General features: G+C 50.3%; 1 pseudogene; it reads right to left on the bottom strand.

Moving 5' to 3' along the window:
• Positions 1-16,687: 16,687 nt before the first annotated feature.
• LOC119927421 lies at positions 16,688-16,747 on the bottom strand (annotated as a pseudogene).
• Positions 16,748-19,304: the final 2,557 nt, after the last annotated feature.

Here is a 19,304-nt window from a genome sequence, read left to right as displayed (position 1 = left end):
CTCTCCCTCCTTTCCAAGGGCCCCCCTCATTCTCTTCCCGGCTCTCCCCCTCCCCTGGAGCCCCCCTCCAGTCTGGGAGCTGCAGGTCTTTGTGGGGCTACCTTGGCAGGGGTTTGCCTTTACACCTCTGCGCCCAGGTTGGCAGGTCTGGCTCCTCCATCCCCCACGGGACCCCCGGGGCGGCTTCTGCAGGGGAGGTGGGCGGAGGAAGGGGGAGAGGGGCTGGGGGGGTCCCCTGCTGCACCAATATCCTCCCCCCCCGACCTTTGCCCCCCCCCCCCGATCGTGGGACCCAAGCGCCCCTTCCTAGGGGCCACCAAGGGGGTATACAGTGGCAGTGGGCCATTGTTTGCTGCTCTTCCAGAGAAGGCCTGGATGGATAATAATAATAATTATTATTATTATTATAATAAATAATAATAATGACATTTGTTAAGCACTTACTATGTGCCAAGCACTGTTCTAAGCGCTAGGGAAGGTACAAGTTGCTCAGGTTGTCCCACAGGGGGCTCACAGTCTTAATCCCCATTTTACAGATGAGGGAACTGAGGCACAGAGAAGTTAAGTGACTTGCCCAAAGTCACACAGCGGACAATTGGCGGAGCACGGATTTGAACCCATGGCCTCTGACTCCAAAGCCCGGGCTCTTTTCACTGAGCCACGCTAGCGCTTACTATGTGCCAAGCACTGTTCTAAGCACTGGAGGCGATACAGGGTAATCAGGCTGTCCCACATGGGGCTCAGCTCACACTTTTAATCCCTGTTTTACACATGAGGGAACTGAGGCACAGAGAAGTTAAGTGACTTGCCCAAGGTCACACAGTAGACAAGTGGTGGTGCCGGGATTAGAACCCACAGCCTCTGACTCCACTAAGCCACGCTGGATGATGGGGGACGGGAGAGGAAGAGGAGAAGGAGGAAAGCTGGGAAGAGGAGATGCTTACTTGTTTTGATGTGTATATATCTATGATTCTATTTATTTCTACTGATGGCTGTTTACTTGTTTTAATGCCTTTCTTCCCCCTTCTAAACTGTAAACCCGGTGTGGGCAGGGATTATCTCTCTTGATTGCTGAATAGTACTTTCCAAACGCTTAGTAAAGTGCTCTGCATACAGTAAGAGCTCAATAAATGCGATTGAGTAAATGAATGAATGGATGAAAGGAGGGGGCTGATTCTCAGCCTCATCTGAACTGGGAATGGGAGAGCTCTGTGCCCTGCACCTTGTGATTTGCACCCTACTCACATCTTACAAAGCTGTGCCTTTTGGTCTGTAGATTCGGCCCCGACCCCTTCTCCCCGCTTAAAATCATCATAATAATCCCATTTTACAGATGAGTTCACTGAGGTACAGAAAGGTTGAATAATAATAATAGTATTTGTTAAGCACTTACTATGTGCCGAGCACTGTTCTAAGAGCTGGGATGGATACAAGGTAATCTGGTTGTCCCACGTGGGGCTCACAGTCTTAATCCCCATTTTCCAGATGAGGGAATTGTGACACAGAGAAGTGAAGTAATAATAATGATAATTGTATTCATTAAGCGCTCATTATGTGCCATGCACTGTTCTAAGCGCTGGGACAGATACAAGGTCATCAGGTTGTCCCACGTGGGGTTTATAGTCTCAATCCCCATTTTCCAGATGAAGGAGCTGAGGCACAGATAAATTAAGTGACTTGTCCAAAGTCACACAACTGACAAGTGGCAGAGCTGGAATTAGAACCCACGACCTCTGACTCCCAGAACCATGAGCTCTAACTCCCAAGCCTGTGCGTTTTCCACTAGGCCACGCTGCTTCTCGTGCCTAGTCCCAAAGTCACACGGCAGAGAGGTGGCAGAGCCGGGTTTAGAACCCATGACCTTTTGAGCCCCAGGCTCGGGCTCTGTCCACTAGGTCATCCTACTGGACCCACGTCCCTCCCATCCTCTCCATTTCAGCCTCGTCCCCCCCCACAAAACCCCCTAGGGACCCACGCAAATTTCTCCCACGACCCCAACTTGGCCCCCTTGGCTGGTCGGAAGCCAGGAGTCCCCAGCCGGCCTAACCTCTAGACTGTGAGCCCGTCATGGGCAGGGATTGTCTCTCTTTATTGCTGTACTGTCTTCTCCCAAGCACTCAGTCCAGTGCTTTGCACACAGTAAGCGCTCAATAAATACGACTGAATGAATGACCACGATGGCCTGGTGGGGCAGGAACCCGAGGCTCAGCCGCATGCCCTCAGGTCGTCAGTCTCCCACCCTCCCTGTCCGTGGCAGCCTCTCTTCCAATAATAATAATAATAACAACAATAATAATAATAATAATAACGACAGTGGTATTTAAGTGCCAAGCATTCATTCATTCAATTGTATTTATTGAGCGCTTACTGTGTGCGGAGCACTGTACTAAGTGCTTGGGAAGTACAATTTGGCACTGTAGTAAGCACTGGGGTGGATGCAAGCAAACTGCTCTCCCACTCTTTCTTCCCCGCGGCAGCCTCTGTTCCTAGAATAATAATAATAACAATAATAATGGTATTTAAGTGCCAAGCTCTGTACTTAGCACTGGGGTGGATGCAAGGAAACCACTCTCCCACTCTTTCTATCCTGCGGCAGCCTCTCTTCCTAGAATAATAATGACAATAATGGTGGTATTTAAGTGTCAGACACTGTGCTAAGCACTGGGGTGGAGGCAAGCAAATCAGGCTGGACACAGTGCCTGCTCCACATGAGGCTCCCAGCATTGTTCTAAGCGCTGGGGTAGATATGAGGTAATCAGGGTGTCCCATGTGGGGCTCACAGTCTACATCTCCATTTTACAGATGAGGTCACTTGAGGCACAGAGAAGTGAAGCGACTTGCCCAAAGTCACACAGCGGAGAAGCAGTGGAGCTGGGATTCGAGGCCCCAGAGGCCGCAGCGATAAAGTATTGGGGGCAGGGGGATCCCTCCTCCCCACTGCAGGGTAGGCCACTACAGTAAATTAATTCAATCATATTTGTTGAGCGCTTACTGTGTGCACAACACTGTACTAAGCGCTTGGAAAGTACAATTCAGCAATAAAGAGAGACACTCCCTGCCCACACCGGGCTCACAGTCTAGAAGGATGCCAGAACCGGGTACCAGGCCATTCAGGGACTGCATCCAACCTGATTACCTTGTTATTCATTCATTCATTCGATCAATCATATTTATTGAGTGCTTTCTGCGTGCAGAGCACTGTACTAAGCGCTTGGAAAGTACAATTCAGCAGCAGAGACCATCCCTACCCAACAATGGGTGTTATCTGCCCCAGCTCTTAGAATAGTGCTTGGCACAAAGCGCTTAACAAATCAGAGGTGCCCTCAGCCTGATGCTGGCCTTTCCAAGAAACAAATAAACAAAAGGCAACTTCAAAGCCTTATTGAAGGCCCACCTCCTCCAAGAGGCCTTCCCTGACTAAGCCTTCCCCCTCCCACTCATAACAGCACTTATGTCCAGATCGGTCACTTATTGATTTCTAGTTATGTGGGCCTCCCCCTCGATGTGGGAGAGGAATGTGTGTGTTTAGGGTTGTACAGCACTCTCCCAGGCACTCAGTACAGTGTCCTGCACACACTATGTGCTCAATAAATAGGATCTACTGACCTACTGGACTTTGTCCAGGGATTCGGACTTGGGACCACCTATTCCCTTGCTCTCCCACGAGAAACCTCCCGAGCTCCATCACGCTACTTAGAGAAGCAGTGGGGCTTAGTGGAAAAAGCCCGGGCTTGGGAGTCAAGAGATCATGGGTTCGAATCCCTGCTCTGCCGCTTGTCAGTTGTGTGACTTTGGGCAAGTCACCACTTCTCTGGCCCTCAGTTCCCTCATCTGTAAAATGGGGACTAAAACTGTGAGCCCCACGTGGGACAACCTGATTCCCTTGTATCCCTCCCAGCGTTTAGGACAGTGCTTGGCACATAGTAAGCGCTTAATAAATACCAAAATCATCATCATCATCATTATTATTATCCCCCGGACCCATCGCCCCTCGATGGTCAGGCCCCCGGAGACTCCCTGAGGGTGGGGAGCAGCTCGATGGCACCGCATTGTCATTCATTCATTCATTCAATCGCATTTATTGAGGGCTTACTGTGTGCAGAGCACTGTAGTAAGCGCTTGGGAAGTACAAGTTGGCAACATATAGAGACGGTCTCTACGCAACAACGGGCTCACAGTCTCAGTCCAATGCTCTGCACACAGTAGGCGCTCAATATACACTACTGGCTGGCTGGATTGAAGTCCTCTGATCTCATCTGAAGCGTGACACTTGTCCGCTCTCTGGCCGGACCCTGGGGTGGGGGGCGTTGGTCTGGAGGAAGCCCCCAGCCCCCCCAGGTGACCCGCAAGGTCCGGTCGGCTGAATATCTCATGCTAGAAGAAAGGCGGGGGGGGTCTCCTTTCCCCAAATTCACCTGCAAGGTTGGGGGGAGTCCCCCCTCCCAGCCCCCAGGTGACCCGCAAGGACCGGTTAGTTGAGCATCTCACGCTGGGGGAAAGGGGGGGGGGGTCTCCATTCCCCAAATTCGTCTGCAAAGGTGGGGAGAGGCTCCCTCTTCGCCCCTCCCCCCCCCAGCCCCCATCTCACGTTAGGGGAAATGGGGGGGGGGTCTCCGTTCCCCAAATTCGTCTGCAAAGGTGGGGGGGGAGGCCCCCTCCTCGCCCCCTCTTCCCCTCCCAGCCCCCAGTTGACCCGCAAGGACCGGTCAGTTGAGCATCTCACGCTAGGGGGAAAGAGGGGGGTCTCCTTTCCCCAAATTCGCCTGCAAGGTTGGGGGGGGGGTCCCCTCTTCTCGCCGCCTCCCCCCTCCCAGCCCCCAGGTGGCCCGCGAGGACCGGTGGGTTGAGCATCTCTGGCCGGGGGGGTTGTCCTTTCCCCAAATTCTCCAGCAAGGTTGGGGGGAGTCCCTCCTCTTCGCCCCCTCCCCCCCCTCCCAGTCCTCAAGTGACCCGCAAGGACCGGTCAGTTGAGCATCTCACACTAGGGGGGAGAGGGGGTGTCTCCTTTCCCCAAATCCTTCTGCAAGGTTGGGGAGAGTCCCCCCTCCTCGCCCTCTCTCCCCCCTCCCAGCCCCCAGATGACCCGCAAAGACCGGTCGGTTGAGTCTCTCACTCCGGGGGGGTGGTTTCCCTCCTCGCCCCCTTCCCCCCTCCCAGCTCCCCAGGTGACCCTTAAGGACCGGTCAGTTGAGCATCTCACACTATGGGGGAGAGGGGGTGTCTCTTTCCCCCAAATTCTTCTGCAAGGTTGGGGGGAGTCCCCCCTCCTCGCCCCCTCTCCCCCCTCCCAGCCCCCCAGGTGACCCGCAAGGACCGGTCCGTTGAGTCTCTCAGTCCGGAGGGGGGGGGCGGGGGGGAGAAGAGGAGTCCTCCCTTCTTCCCAATTCTTCTGCACGGTTTCGGGGCATCGTGTCCCCCCCCGTCTCCCCCTCCGCTCCCGTCCCGTCCCGTCCCGTCCCCCCGGCCGTACCTGGTCTCGTTGTCGCTGGGTCTGGAGCGGGCGGTGGTCGTGCGGTTGGGGGGCCGGGGCCGGAGGGGGGCTGCAGTCCCGGGCCGGGGGCTGGAGGGGCCCAGGGGGGCCGGGGGCTCCTCCTGTCCGGGTCCCGGGGGTCCCGGGGTTCCCGGGGGTCCGCGCCCCCTTCCTGCCCACGCTGTAGGCCGCGAAGTCGATGGTTTTGTTCTCGTAGGCGCCTTCCACCGGGGCGAACATGCCGCCCTGTTTCTGCCGGGGGGGCGGGACCCAGCGGGGCCCCCGGCGGGACAGGTACACCGGCCTCACCTCCTCCTCCTCCTCCTCCTCCCCCCCCTCCCCCTGCTCCGCCCCAACCCCGGGCCCCCTCCAGCCACGCTGCCCCTCGCCCATCGCCCCCGGACCGCCGCGGGACGGGACGGGACGGGACGATACCCCAGCCCCAGCGGGAGCCGGTCCACTCTGGATGGGAGGGACACAGAGGGAGCACCCCGACAAGGAGGAGGAGGAGGAGGAGGAGGAGCACTGACGATGGGAGGGACACAGAACCCCGAGAAGGAGGAGGAGCACGGGGGATGGGAGGGAGGAGCGCCCGGAGAAGGAGGAGCACTGTGGATGGGCGGGAGAGGACCGCCGGGGAAGGAGGAGCACCGTGGATGGGAGGGAGAGGGCAGCCGGGGAAGGAGGAGCACTGGGGAGGGGCGGGAAGGAGCACCCCGAGAAGGAGGAGGAGCACTGTGTATGGGAGGGAGAGAGCACCCCGAGAAGGAGGAGGAGAGCTGAGGATGGGAGGGACAGAGCACCCGGGGAAGGAGGAGCAGTGTGGATGGGAGGGAGAGAGCACCAGGAGGAGCACTGTGGAAGGGCGGGAGGGAGCACCCCTAGAAGGAGGAGCACTGTGGGATGGCGGGAGGGAGCACGGTGGGAGGAGCAGGGAGGAGGGAGAGGGGATGCGGCGGTGCTGCGGGAGGAAGGGAGAGGGGAAACGGCGCCCTGACGGGGTTGGAGAAGGCCCCCGACCCTTCCCCAGCCCCCAATCCCCGGGGGAAGGAAGCCCGACAAGTGATGCACAAAGGGAGAAGGGGTGAGTAGGTACTGGAGTTGAGGGGCGGGGATCCGGAGCCCCCACGTACTGGCCAAGAAGCCCCCTCCTCCAAGAGAGCCCCCCGCCCCTCCCCGGTCCTTCCCGGTGCTTCTTGGTCCTCTCTGGTCCTGCCCGCCGCGGGGGCTTCTGGGCTTTTCCTCCTTTGGCCAAACCCGCTCGGTTTCCAGGGAAGGGCCTTTTTATTTCATCCTTTTTTTTTTTCCTTTTCCTTTCTCCCCGGCGGGCCGGATTCCTCCCTCCCCGCCGCCCCCGACCTAATAAAGCTCCTTCTTCTTCCCGGGCGCCCCCGCAGCAGCTGGGGGTGGGGTGGGGGTGGGGGGATGGGGGAGGTGGGGGGCGAGGCGAAGGCGGGCGGCGGGGGGAGGCGGGCTCCTGACACGGAAGTAATCGCCCCGGGAGCCCCCTCCCCATCTCCTCCCCCGACCCCCACCCTCCACTCCTTCAGGCCAGCATCTCTCCAGCCCCCCCAGGGAAGAAAGCTCAAGGACAACGGCAGCCGAGAAGCCCCCTCCCCCCAACGACCCTCACCCATCCATCCATCCATCCATCCATCCATTCATCCATCCATCCATCCATTCATCCATCCATCCATCCATTCATTCCTGCGCACAGAGCACTGTACTAAGCGCTTAGGAGAGTGCACTGCAACAATAAACCGACACATTCCCTGCCCACAAGGAGCTGACACCCCTCCATCCGTGGGAGTTTATTCCTCTACACTTTAGAAGTCCCCTCCCCAACACCCCTCCATCCAGGAGTTTTGCTCTGATGCTTAGAAGCCCCCCCCCCCCCACACACACCTCCCTCCATCCTAGGGACTTTTTCTCTGAACCTGAGAATCCCCCTCCTCACCCCACCCTAGGGACTTTTCCTCTGCACCTTAGAAGCCCCCTCCCCATCCCCAAATCCTAGGGAGTTTATCTCTGCACCATAGAAGCCCACCACTACCAAAGGTGGTTTTCCTCTGCACCATAGAAGCCCACCATGAGGTAGGTAGTTTTCCTCAGCACCTTAGAAGCCCCCCTCCCTACCTTAGGGAGTTTTCCTCAGCACCTTAGAAGCCCCCTCCCCCCCCCCACCTCCCGTCATCCACCCATCCATTCATTCATTCATTCAATAGTATTTATTGAGCACTTATGCGCACAGAGCACTGTACTAAGTGCTTAGGAAAGTGTTCAATGACATTAAACGGACACATCCCTTCTAGACTGTGAGCCCATTGTTGGGCAGGGATTGTCTCTACCTGTTGCCAAATTATACTTTCCAAGTGCTTAGTATAGTGCTTTGCACACAGTAAGCGCTCAATAAATACGATTGAACGAATGAATGAATTCCCTGCCCACAGGGAGCTGACACTCCTCCATCCGGGAGTTTTGCTCTGATGCTTAGAAGCCCCCTTCTCACCCACACCCCCCTCTACCCTGGGGAGTTTTCCTCTGCACCTTAGAAGCCCCACCCTAGGGACTTTTCCTCTGCACCTTAGAAGCCCCCTCCCCACTCGAAGGAGTTTATCTCTGCACCATAGAAGCCCTCCTCTACTAAAGGTAGTTTTCCTCAGCACCTTAGAAGCCCACCACCCCAAGGAGTTTTCTTCTGCAGTATAGAAGCCCTCCACTCTCAAAGGTAGTTTTCTTCTGCATCTTAGAAGCCCCCTCTCCACCTTAAGGGGTTCATCTCGCATATATAGTGGATAGAGCACGGTCCTGAGGGTCAGAAGGTCATGGATTCTAATTCTGGCTCTGCCACTTAGCTGTGTGACCTCAGGCAAGTCACTTAACTTCTCTGTGCCTCAATTACCTCATCTGTAAAATGGGGATTAAAACTGTGAGCTCCACGTGGGACAGGGACTGTGCCCAACCTGATTAGCTTGTATCTACCCCAGCGCTTAGAACAGTGTTTGACATCTAGTAAGTGCTTAACAAATATCATCATTATTATTATCTCTGCACCTTAGAAGGCCCCTCCCCACCCCCACTCCCACCGTAGGGAGTTTTCCTCTGCACCATAGAAGCCCCTCACTATTGTAGGTAATTTTTCTCTGCACCATTGAAACCCACCACCAAACCCTAGGGTATTTTCAGAGAAGCAATGTGGCTTAGTGGAAAGAGCCCAGGCTTGGGAGCTAGAGGTCGTAGGTTCTAATTTCGGCTTCACAACTTGTCAGCTGAGTGACTTTGGGCAAGTCACTTAACTTCTCTGTGCCTCAGTTATTTCATATGTAAATTGGGGATGAAGACTGTGAGCCCCACGTGGGACAAGCTGATTACCTTGCATTTACCCCAGCGCTTAGAACAGTGCTTGGCACATAGTAAGCGCCTAACAAATGCCATCACTATTATTGGAGAAGTAGCGTGCCTTAGTGGAAAGAGCCCGGGCTTGGGAGTCAGAGGTCGTGGGTTCTAATCTAGCTCCGCCTCTTGTCAGCTGTGTTACGTTGGGGAACTCACTTAATTTCTCTGTGCCTTAGTTACCTCATCTGTAAAATGGGGATTAAGACTGTGAGCCCCATGTGGGACAGTCAGATAGCCTTGAATCTCTCTCAGCGTTTAAAACAGTGGTTGGCACATAATAAGCGCTTAACAAATTACCATTATTATTATTATTATTATTTTCATTCAGTAATTTAGGAGCACAGCTCCCTCTCCCCCTCCAGGGAGATCCCCTCCACCCCTCCTCTTAGAGGTCACCCCAAGGCCACCCACATACCACCCAAAACACCCCCCTCTTTGCTCCCTCACACACCTTACCAGCTGCAGAGAGGCTGAGTCGACAAGGCCTTCGTTTAGCAAGGTAGACTAGGGAGGGACAGTGGGCAACTCAGTGCATTCCTATGCCAGGAACTCCCCCTCAAACGAAATGGGTGTTGTTAAAACTACAAATAGAGAAGCAGCATGGTCTGGCAGCTAGGGCACGGGCATGGGAGTCAGAAGGTCATGGGTTCTAATGCTGGCTCCGCCACTTGTCTGCTGTGGGACCTACTTCATTAGTAAAATTAACTCCATCAGGTCTGAGCTCCTCAAAGTCACCCCTCCCCCTTCTCCATCCCCCCCAACACAACCGTCTCCACTACTGTACCATCCTTCCCAGTAGTATCTTCAGATGAGATTGCCTTCCTCCTCTCAAGTGCTACTCCATCCACCTGTGGTTCAGACCCCATTCCCTCTCATCTTATCAAAGCTCTCACCCCTTCCCTCCTCCCCTCCTTAACTTCCATCTTCAACCGCTCACTCTCCACTGGTTCTTTCCCCTCTGCCTTCAAACATGCCCACGTCTCCCCCATCCTAAAAAAAAGACCCTCTCTTGACCCCACCTCCCCTTCTAGCTATCACCCTATCTCCCTCCTACCCTTCCTTTCCAAACTCCTGGAACAAGTCGCCTACATGAGCTGCCTCGAATTCCCCAACTTCAACTCCCTCCTAGACCCCCTCCAATCTGGCCTCCATCCCCTACACTCCACCAAAACTGCCCTCTCAAAGGTCTCTAATGACCTCCTTCTTGCCAAATCCAACGGCTCCTACTCTTTCCTGATCCTCCTTGACCTCTCAGCTGCCTTCAACACTGTGGACCACCCCCTTCTCCTCAACACGCTATCCAACCTTGGCTTCACAGTCTCTGTCCTCTCCTGGCTCTCCTCTTATCTCTTCGGCTGTTCATTCTCAGTCTCCTTTGCGGGCTCCTCCTCCCTCTCCCATCTTCTTACTGTAGGGGTTCCTCAGGGTTCAGTTCTTGGTCGTCTTCTGTTCTCCATCTATACTCACTCCCTCGGTGAACTCATTTGCTCCCACAGATTCAACTATCGTCTCTACGCTGATGACAACTAAATCTAAATCTCCGCCCCGCTCTCTTCCCCTCCCTCCAGGCTCATATCTCCTCCTGCCTTCAGGATATCTCCATCTGGATGTCTGCCCACCATCTAAAACTCAACATGTCCAAGACTGAGCTCCTATCTTCCCTCCCAAACCCTGTCCTCTCCCTGACTTTCCTGTCACTGTAGATGGCACTACCATCCTTCCCGTCTCACAAGCCCGCAACCTTGGTGTCATTCTTGACTCCGCTCTCTTGTTCACCCCACACATAATAATAATAATGGTATTTATTAAGCGCTTACTGTGTGCAAAGCACTGTTCTAAGCACTAAGCTACAAGGTGATCAGGTTGCCCCACAGGGGGCTCATAGTCTTAATCCCCATTTTATAGATGAGGTAAATGAGGCCCAGAGAAGTTAAGTGACTTGCCCAAAGTCACAGAGCTGACAATTGGCAGAGCCGAGATTTGATCCCCTGACCTCTGACTCCAAAGCCCATGCTCTTTCCACTGAGCCACACTTCTTCCCCAATCCCCAATCCAATCTGTCACCAAAACCTGCCGGTCTCACCTTCACAACACGGCCAAGATCTGCCCCTTCCTCTCCGTCCAAACCTCTACCATGCAATCTCTCATCCTATCCCGATTGGATTACTGCATCAGCTTCCTCTCTGATCTCCCATCCTTCTGTCTCTCCCCGCTTCAGTCTATACTTCCCTCTGCTGCCCATATTATCTTTGTACAGAAATGCTCTGGGCATGTCACTCCCCTCCTCAAAAATCTCAAAAAACCTCTGAATCAAGCAAAAACTCCTCACTATTGGCTTTAAGCCTGTCCATCTCCTTGCCCCCTCCTACCTAACCTCCCTTCTCTCCTTCTCCAACCCAGCCCACACACTCTGCTCCTCTGCCACTGCTAACATCCTCATTAGGCCTCTTTCTCACCTGTCCCACCGTCGACCCCTGGCCCAAGTCCTACCTCTGGCCCGGAATGCCCTCCCTCCACATATCTGCCAAACTAGCTCTCTTCCTCCCTTCAAAGCCCTACTGAGAGATCACCTCCTCCAGAAGGCCTTCCCAGACTGACAGCCCCACCTTATCCTCCTCTCCTCCCAATCGCTCCCCCCATCCCTTGCCCTACCCCGTTCCCCTCCCCACAGCAATTTGTGTATATTTGTACACATTTATTATTCTATTTAATTCTATCTATTCTGATGGTTTTGACACCCGTCTTCTTGTTTTGTTTTGTTGTCTGTCTCCCCCTTCTAGACTGTGAGCCCATTGTTCTTTAGGGACCATCTCTATATGTTGCTGATTTGTACTTACCAAGCGCTTAGTACAGGGCTCTGCACACAGTAAAGCGCTCAATAAATGATTGAATTAATGAATGAATGAGCAAGTTCCTTCACTCCTCTGGGCCTCAGTTCCCTCATCTGTAAAAGGGGGATTGAGACTGTGAGCCCCAAGGGGGACAGGGACTATGTCCAACCCCGTTTGCTTGCCCCCACCCCAGCACTTAGTATAGTGCCTGGCACACAGTCAGGGCTTAACCAGTACCACAACTATTGTTATTATTTAATGAGATTCTCTGCAGTGCTCTGCACATAGTAAGCGCTCAATAAATACGATTGATGATGAGATTCGCACCAGGGTGAAATTTTCAGTTACAGAAAAGTCAGCTGTACCACAGTGATATTGAATGGATTCATTGTGGGTAGGGAATGCGTCGGTTTACTATTACACTGTACTCTTCCAAGCGCTCAGTACAGTGCTCTGCACACAGTAAGTCCTCGATAAATACCATTGAATGAATGAGCAAGTGGTGAATTTTGATGAATTTAGAATCTTGAGATTCTAAAAACCCCCTCAACTCTTCACTTCTGTCTATCTTGGAGAGTTATCACAGGGAAAGTTTTCCCTTTCCCAGAAAGACATACATATTTGGATCTTTTTGTTCTAATTCATAGATTGGAACCTGCCTATGTTTTTATTCAGTAATAAGTTTGGTCACTAAACTACAAAAAACGAAGTTGTTTTTAACAAACTGTGGTTATCAGATCAGACATGAGGAAGAGACAAAAATAACTGAAATATAGATAGTGCGGCCTAGTGGAAAGAATATAGAACTGGGAGTCAGGCAGTCTAGACTGTGAGCCCATAGTGGGCAGGGATTGTCTCTATTTGTTGCTGAATTGTACTTCCCAAGCACTTAGTACAGTGCTCTGCACACAGTAAGTGCTCAATAAATACGATTGAATGAATGAGTCAGGACACCTGAGTTCCAGCCTACTGGCTTACTCGGTGACCTTGGGCAAAGTCACTTAACTTCTCGGAGCCTCAGTTACCTCATCTGTAAAATGGGGATGATGACTGTAAGCCCCATGTGGGACAACCTGATCACCTTGTATCACCCCCAGCGCTTAGAACAGTGCTTTGCACATAGTAAGTGCTTAACAAATGCCATTATTATTATTATTATTATTAAGCTCTCATTCGATCGTATTTATTGAGCACTTACTGTGTGCAGATCACTGTACTTTCAAGGCCTGAGTTTTTTTCTATGGAATTTGTTTTAGCGCTTACTATGTGCCAGGCACTGTCCTAAGTGCTGGGGTAGATACAAGCTAATTGGGTAAGACACAGTCCATTTCCCACACGGAGCTTACAGTTTTAATCCTCATTTTACATGTGAGGGAACTGAGGAACAGAGAAGTGATATGACCTGCCCGAGGTCACACTGCAGACAAGTGGCAGAGCCAGGATTAGAACTCAGGTCCTTCTGACTCCCAGGCTCAGCTTAGTCCAGGGCTCTGTACACAGTAAGCACTCAATAAATATGATTGATTGAATAAATCATTGAATGAATATTGAGTGCTTGGATGTGTCTTTTACGTTGCTCTATTGGCTTCCAATCTCTGCTCGGCCACTTGTCTGTTGTGTGACTTTGGGCAAGTCACTTAACTTCTCTGAGCCTCAGTTCCTTCATCTGTAAAATGGGAATTAAGACTGTGAGTCCCACGTGGGATAACCTGATTACCTTGTATCTATCCTAGTGCTTAGAACCGTGCTTGGCACGTAGTAGGTGCTTACAAATGCCATTATTATTATTATCAAGTACTTAGTGCAGTGCTCTGCATACAGTAAACACAATAAATCCTGTTGACTATGTGCAGAGCACTGTACTAAGCACTTGGGAGAATACAGAACAACAGAATAAGCAGACACGTTCCCTGTCTACAAAAAGTTGACAGTCTAGAGGGGGAGACCGACATTACTATGAATAAATAGGTTATGTGTATTCTGCAAATACAAATGACAACTATATAGTAGTCGTAGTTACAATATTTATTAGGTGCTTATTTTAACAATAATAATAATAATAATGATGGCATTTATTAAGCGCTTACTATGTGCAGAGCACTGTTCTAAGCGCTGGGGGGATACAAGGTAATCAGGTTGCCCCACGGTGGGCTCACAGGCTTCATCCCCATTTTACAGATGAGGGAACTGAGGCCCAGAGAAGTGAAGTGACTTGCCCAAAGTCACACAGCTGACAACTGGCAGAGCCGGGATTTGAACCCATGACCTCTGACTCCAAAGCCCAGGATCTTTCCACTGAGCCACGCTGCTTCATGCTGAGCACTGAACTAAATGCCAGGAAAGAGCATACAGATGGAATTAGATAGGAACCCTGTTCTTCAAGGGGCTTCACAGCCTGGAAATAGTTGTAGCAGTAGAAAAGTATTTCCTGAGCACCCTCTGAATTCAAGGCACTGTACTACTACTACTAATAATAATGATAGCATTTATTAAGCGCTTACTATGTGCAAAGCACTGTTCTAAGCGTTGGGGAGGTTACAAGGTGATCAGGTTGTCCCACGGGGGGTTCACAGTCCCAATCCCCATTTTACAGATGAGGTAACTGAGGCCCAGAGAAGTTAAGTGACTTGCTCAAAGTCACACAGCTGGCTATTGGCAGAGCCGGGATTTGTCTGGGATCTATAAACCCAAACAGTGACATGTTCCTTGTCCACAGGCTGGAGACCTTAGAAGGGGAAAATATATCTGAGGGCTGGGAAATGTGTCTACCAACTCTGCTCTATTGTACTCTCTCTGCCGCTAGCCTCCTCACTGGGCCTCGTTCTCTCCTGTCCCACCATCGACCCCTGGCCCACGTCCTGCCTCTGGCTTGGAACAACCTCCCTCCTCACATCTGCCAAACTAGCTCATTTCCCCCCTTCAAAGCCCTACTAAGAGCTCACCTCCTCTAGAAGGACTTCCCAGACTGAGCCCTCTTTCCTCTGCTCCTCCTTCCCTCCCCATCGCCCAAATCCCTCCCTCTGCTCTACCCACCTCCCTGCACCACAGCACCTGTGTACATATGTACATATTTATTATTCTAATAATTTTTTTCAATAATGTGTCTATATCTATAATTCTATTTATCTGTTTTGATGCTATTAATGCCTGTCTATTTGTTTAGTTTTATTGTCTGTCTCCCCCTTCTAGACTGTGAGCCCGTTGTTGGGTAGGGATTATCTTTGTTGCCGAATTGTATTTTCCAAGCACTTAGTACAGTGCTCTGCACACAGTAAGCGTTCAATAAATATGATTGACTGACTGAATGAATGAACAGTGCTTAGTACCGCACAGAGTCAGGGCTCAGTACATACAATTGATTGTTGCAGGGTTGCCAGGAAAACAATGATTTGACCTTCTGGAATCAGATTCTGCAGGGGTGATCTCTGTCCCAGGTTTCGAAGAAGCAGGGCCTGCTAAGGAAATTAACATCAGTTCTAGAATATGGAGGGTGTGGTTTTCTTAATGGCGTTTGTTAAGTGCTTATTCATTTATTCATTCAATCGTATTCATTGAGCACTTACTGTACTAAGCACTTATTATGTGCTAGGCACTAAGTGCTGGGGTAGAGGCAAGCTAATCAGTCCATTTCCGACATGGGGCTTGCGGCCTTAATCTCCAGTTTGTAGATGAGGAGTGGAGAATTTAAGTGACTTGCCCAAGGTCACACACAGCAGACGAGTGGTGGAGCAGGGATTAGAACCCAGGCCCTATGACTCCCAGGGCTATGCCTGGGAGTAGATACAAGACAAGTACAAGTAGATGCAAATAGGTACAAGACCCACATGGGACTCCCATCAAGTAGGAGGGAAAACAGGCTTTGAATGCCCATTTTGCAGATGAGGTAAATGGGGAACAGAAATGGTAAGTGACTTGCCTAAGGTCAAACTGCAGACAATCGACAGAGCCACCATATTAGAAGTTTAAGTGTCTTTTCCATTAAGACATGCTGCTCCTTAAGGAACCCCACATTAAGGAAAACTCCCAATAGAACTCATCCCAGCTCTAAAAGTGCATGTAGGCAAAATTGCTTCTGACAACATGACATTGATAACTGCAATGTTTGTTAAGTGCTTACCATGTACAGTGGATGGGAAGCAGCATGGCCTAGTAGATAGACCATGGGCCTGAAAATCAGATGGACCTGGGTGCTAATCCTGCCTCTGCCACTTGTCCTCTGTGTGACCTTGGATAAGTCACTTCACTTCTCTGTGCCTCAGTTACCTCTTCTGTAAAATGGGGCTTAAGACCGTGAGCCCCATGTGGGACAGGAACTGTGTTCAACTTGATTATTTATTTATTTTACTTGTACATATTTATTCTATTTATTTCATTCTGTTAATATGTTTTGTTTTGTTGTCTCTCTCCCCCCTTCTAGACTGTGAGCCCACTGTTGGGTAGGGACCGTCTCTATATGTTGCCAACTTGTACTTCCCAAGTGCTTAGTACAGTGCTCTGCACACAGTTAGCGCTCAATAAATACAATTGAATGAATGAATGAATGAATGAATGATTATCTTATCTCTGCTCTGGTGCTGAGAATGGGATATTGACACATCATCATCATCATCATCATCATCAATCGTATTTATTGAGCACTTACTATGTGCAGAGCACTGTACTAAGCGCTTGGGAAGTACAAATTGGCAACATATAAAGACAGTCCCTACCCAACAGTGGACTCACAGTCTAAAAGGGGGATACAGAACAAAACCAAACATACTAACAAAATAAAATAAATAGAATAGATATGTACAAGTAAAATAAATAAATAAATAAAAAGAGTAATAAATATGTACAAACATATATACATATATACAGGTGCTGTGGGGAAGGGAAGGAGGTAAGATGGGGGGATGGAGAGGGGGACAAGGGGGAGAAGAAGGAAGGGGCTCAGTCTGGGAAGGCCTCCTGGAGGAGGTGAGCTCTCAGCAGGGCCTTGAAGGGAGGAAAAAATATGGAATGCTTCACGAATTTGCGTGTCATCCTTGCGCAGGGGCCATGCTAATTAATGCTTAACATAATTAAGTGCTTATCAAGTATTATTAGTATTGTTACCAAGCACTGTACTAAGCACTGGGGTAGATAGAAGACCATCTGGCACCACAGAGGGCTCCCATGAAGTAGGAGGGAGACCAGGTTTTAAATGCCTATTTTGAAGATGAGGGAACTGGGGAACAGGGAAGGTAAGTGACTTGTCTAAGGTCACACTGCAGACAACTGGCAGATATATTGTGCAGTATCCAGGCAGACGTGATTGTCGGAGGAACATTCTCTAATTCTGCCATGGCATTCTACCCAGAGGGACCAGTGGAAACCTGCATGCTGGCAGCACTGTATGTACTCCTTCTCCTTGTCTGTTGTCCAAATTCAGCTCTGACTTCCTTGGCAATTACTTAAGCCCCTTCCGCTGAAATGGAGAGGCTGTTCTTGAATAATTTAATAATGATAGTGTTTGTTAAGTGATTACTATGTGCCAGGCACTGTACTAAGTGCTGGGGAAGCACTTAGAGAAGCAGCGTGGCTCAGTGGAAGGAGCCCTGGCTTTGGGGGTCAGAGGTCACGGGTTCAAATCCCAGCTCCGCCAATTGTCAGCTGTGTGACTTTAGGCAAGTCACTTCACTTCTCTGTGCCTCAGTTGCCTCATCTGTAAAATGGGGATTAAGACTTGTGAGCCCCCCATGGGACAACCTGATCACCTTGTAACCTCCCCAGCACTTAGAACAGTGCTTTGCACATAGTAAGCGCTTAATAAATGCCATTATTATTATTATTATTAGATCCAGGGCGATTGGGCTGGAAACAGTCTGTCCCACACGAGGCTCACAGTCTAAATCCCCATTTTACAGAGGAGGTTGCTGAGGCCCAGAGAAGTGGAGTGACTTGCCCAAGGTCACCCAGCAGACAAGAGGCAGAGGTGGGATTAGAATCCAGGTCCTTCCGATTCCCAGGCTCGTGTGCCCTCTCTATCTGGGCACTAGAGAAGCAGCATGGCCTAGAAGCACCTTGGGAGTCAGAGGACATGGGTTCTAATTCTGGCTCCACCACTTGTCTGCTTTGTGATCTTGGGCAGGTCACTTAACTTCTCTGTGCCTCTGCTACCTTAACTGTAAAATGGGGATTAAGACTGTGAGCCTCACATGGGACAACCTGATTTTCTTATATCTACCCCAGTGCTTAGAACTGTGCTTGCCACATAACAAGCGCTCAACAAATACTAGTATTATCATTATTATCATCCACTAAGCCACGATGCTTCCAGCATGAAATCCTCAGGGTATGGGGAAAGATTGCATCAATCATCAATTCAACTAGAATTAATGTGTTAAGGGGTAGATAATGCATTTACTGAGATATTTTCTATACAACTTCCTTCAATGTTATTTTCTATTTAAGCTACTGCTTAAGCCTTTTCTGCTCATTAATAGTAACCATCATCCTCATAATAATACTTGTGGTATTTGTTAAACAATTACTACGTGCCAGGCACTATACTAAGTGCTGGGATGGGTACAAGGAAATCAGATTGGACAGGGTCCCTGTCCCACATGGGACGCACAGTATTAATTGCCATTTTACAGATGAGGTAACTGAGTCTCAGAGAAGTGAAGTGATTTACCCAAGGTCACATGGCAGACAAGTGGCAGAGCCAGAATTAGAACCCAGGTCCTCCTGACTCTTAGGCCAGGGCTCTCTCCAAAAGGCCACACTTTATTTTTCCATATTACTGTAAAGTTGCCAAACCCCACCAATATACAAAGTGGCTGAGGTGAAGACTAAGAAGAATAACGGCATTGTAGGATCCGAAAGCCGGACAGTGAAAAACAGGATTGAAAAAACACTGATTCTTTTGAAATGTGGTGTTGGAAAAGGCTTTTGCAAATACCATTGGCTACTGGAAAAACAAACAAATGGTTTTCATTCATTCATTCATTCAATCATTTTTGAGCGCTTACTGTGTGCAGAGCACTGTACTAAGCACTTGGGAAGTACAAATCGGCAACACATAGAGACAATCCCTAACCAACAATGGGCTCACAGTCTAGAAGAACAAATTAATCCAAAGCGGTCTTTGGATGGCCAAATGACTCGATTTAGTTTAGCGTATTTGGGACACATCATCAGGAGGACTAATTCTCTGGAGAAGACACTAATCCTAGGAAAAGTCCAGGGAAAATGGGGAAGAGGCAGACCAGCAGCTAGATGGATAGAGACCCTAGCATCCATCACGGAAGAACCGTTAGAAAGGTTGTGGATTCTGGCAGAAACAGGACCTTCTGGAGAAAATACATCCATAGAGTCACTATGAATCAGAAACAACTCGACAATAATAATCTGCACACACCTCTTTCTACACCACATCTACCTTCCCCAACTTATTATGGGTTGTGTTGCGTTCAGAACAGTATCATATTATGTGAAAAACCTGCCCCTTTCTCCATCAGGTCTCCAACAATCCATCACTAAACACTGTCAGTCCGACCTTCACAACATTGCTAAAATCTGTCCTCTCCTCTCTATCCAAACTGCTACCACGTTAATCCAATCACTCATCCTAACCTGCCTGA

The sequence above is a fragment of the Tachyglossus aculeatus genome, chromosome 4, assembly GCF_015852505.1.
Source record: "Tachyglossus aculeatus isolate mTacAcu1 chromosome 4, mTacAcu1.pri, whole genome shotgun sequence".
Lineage (NCBI taxonomy): Eukaryota > Metazoa > Chordata > Mammalia > Monotremata > Tachyglossidae > Tachyglossus > Tachyglossus aculeatus.
The sequence above is the reverse complement of the archived record's forward strand: the minus strand, read 5'-3'. Positions and strand labels throughout refer to the sequence as shown.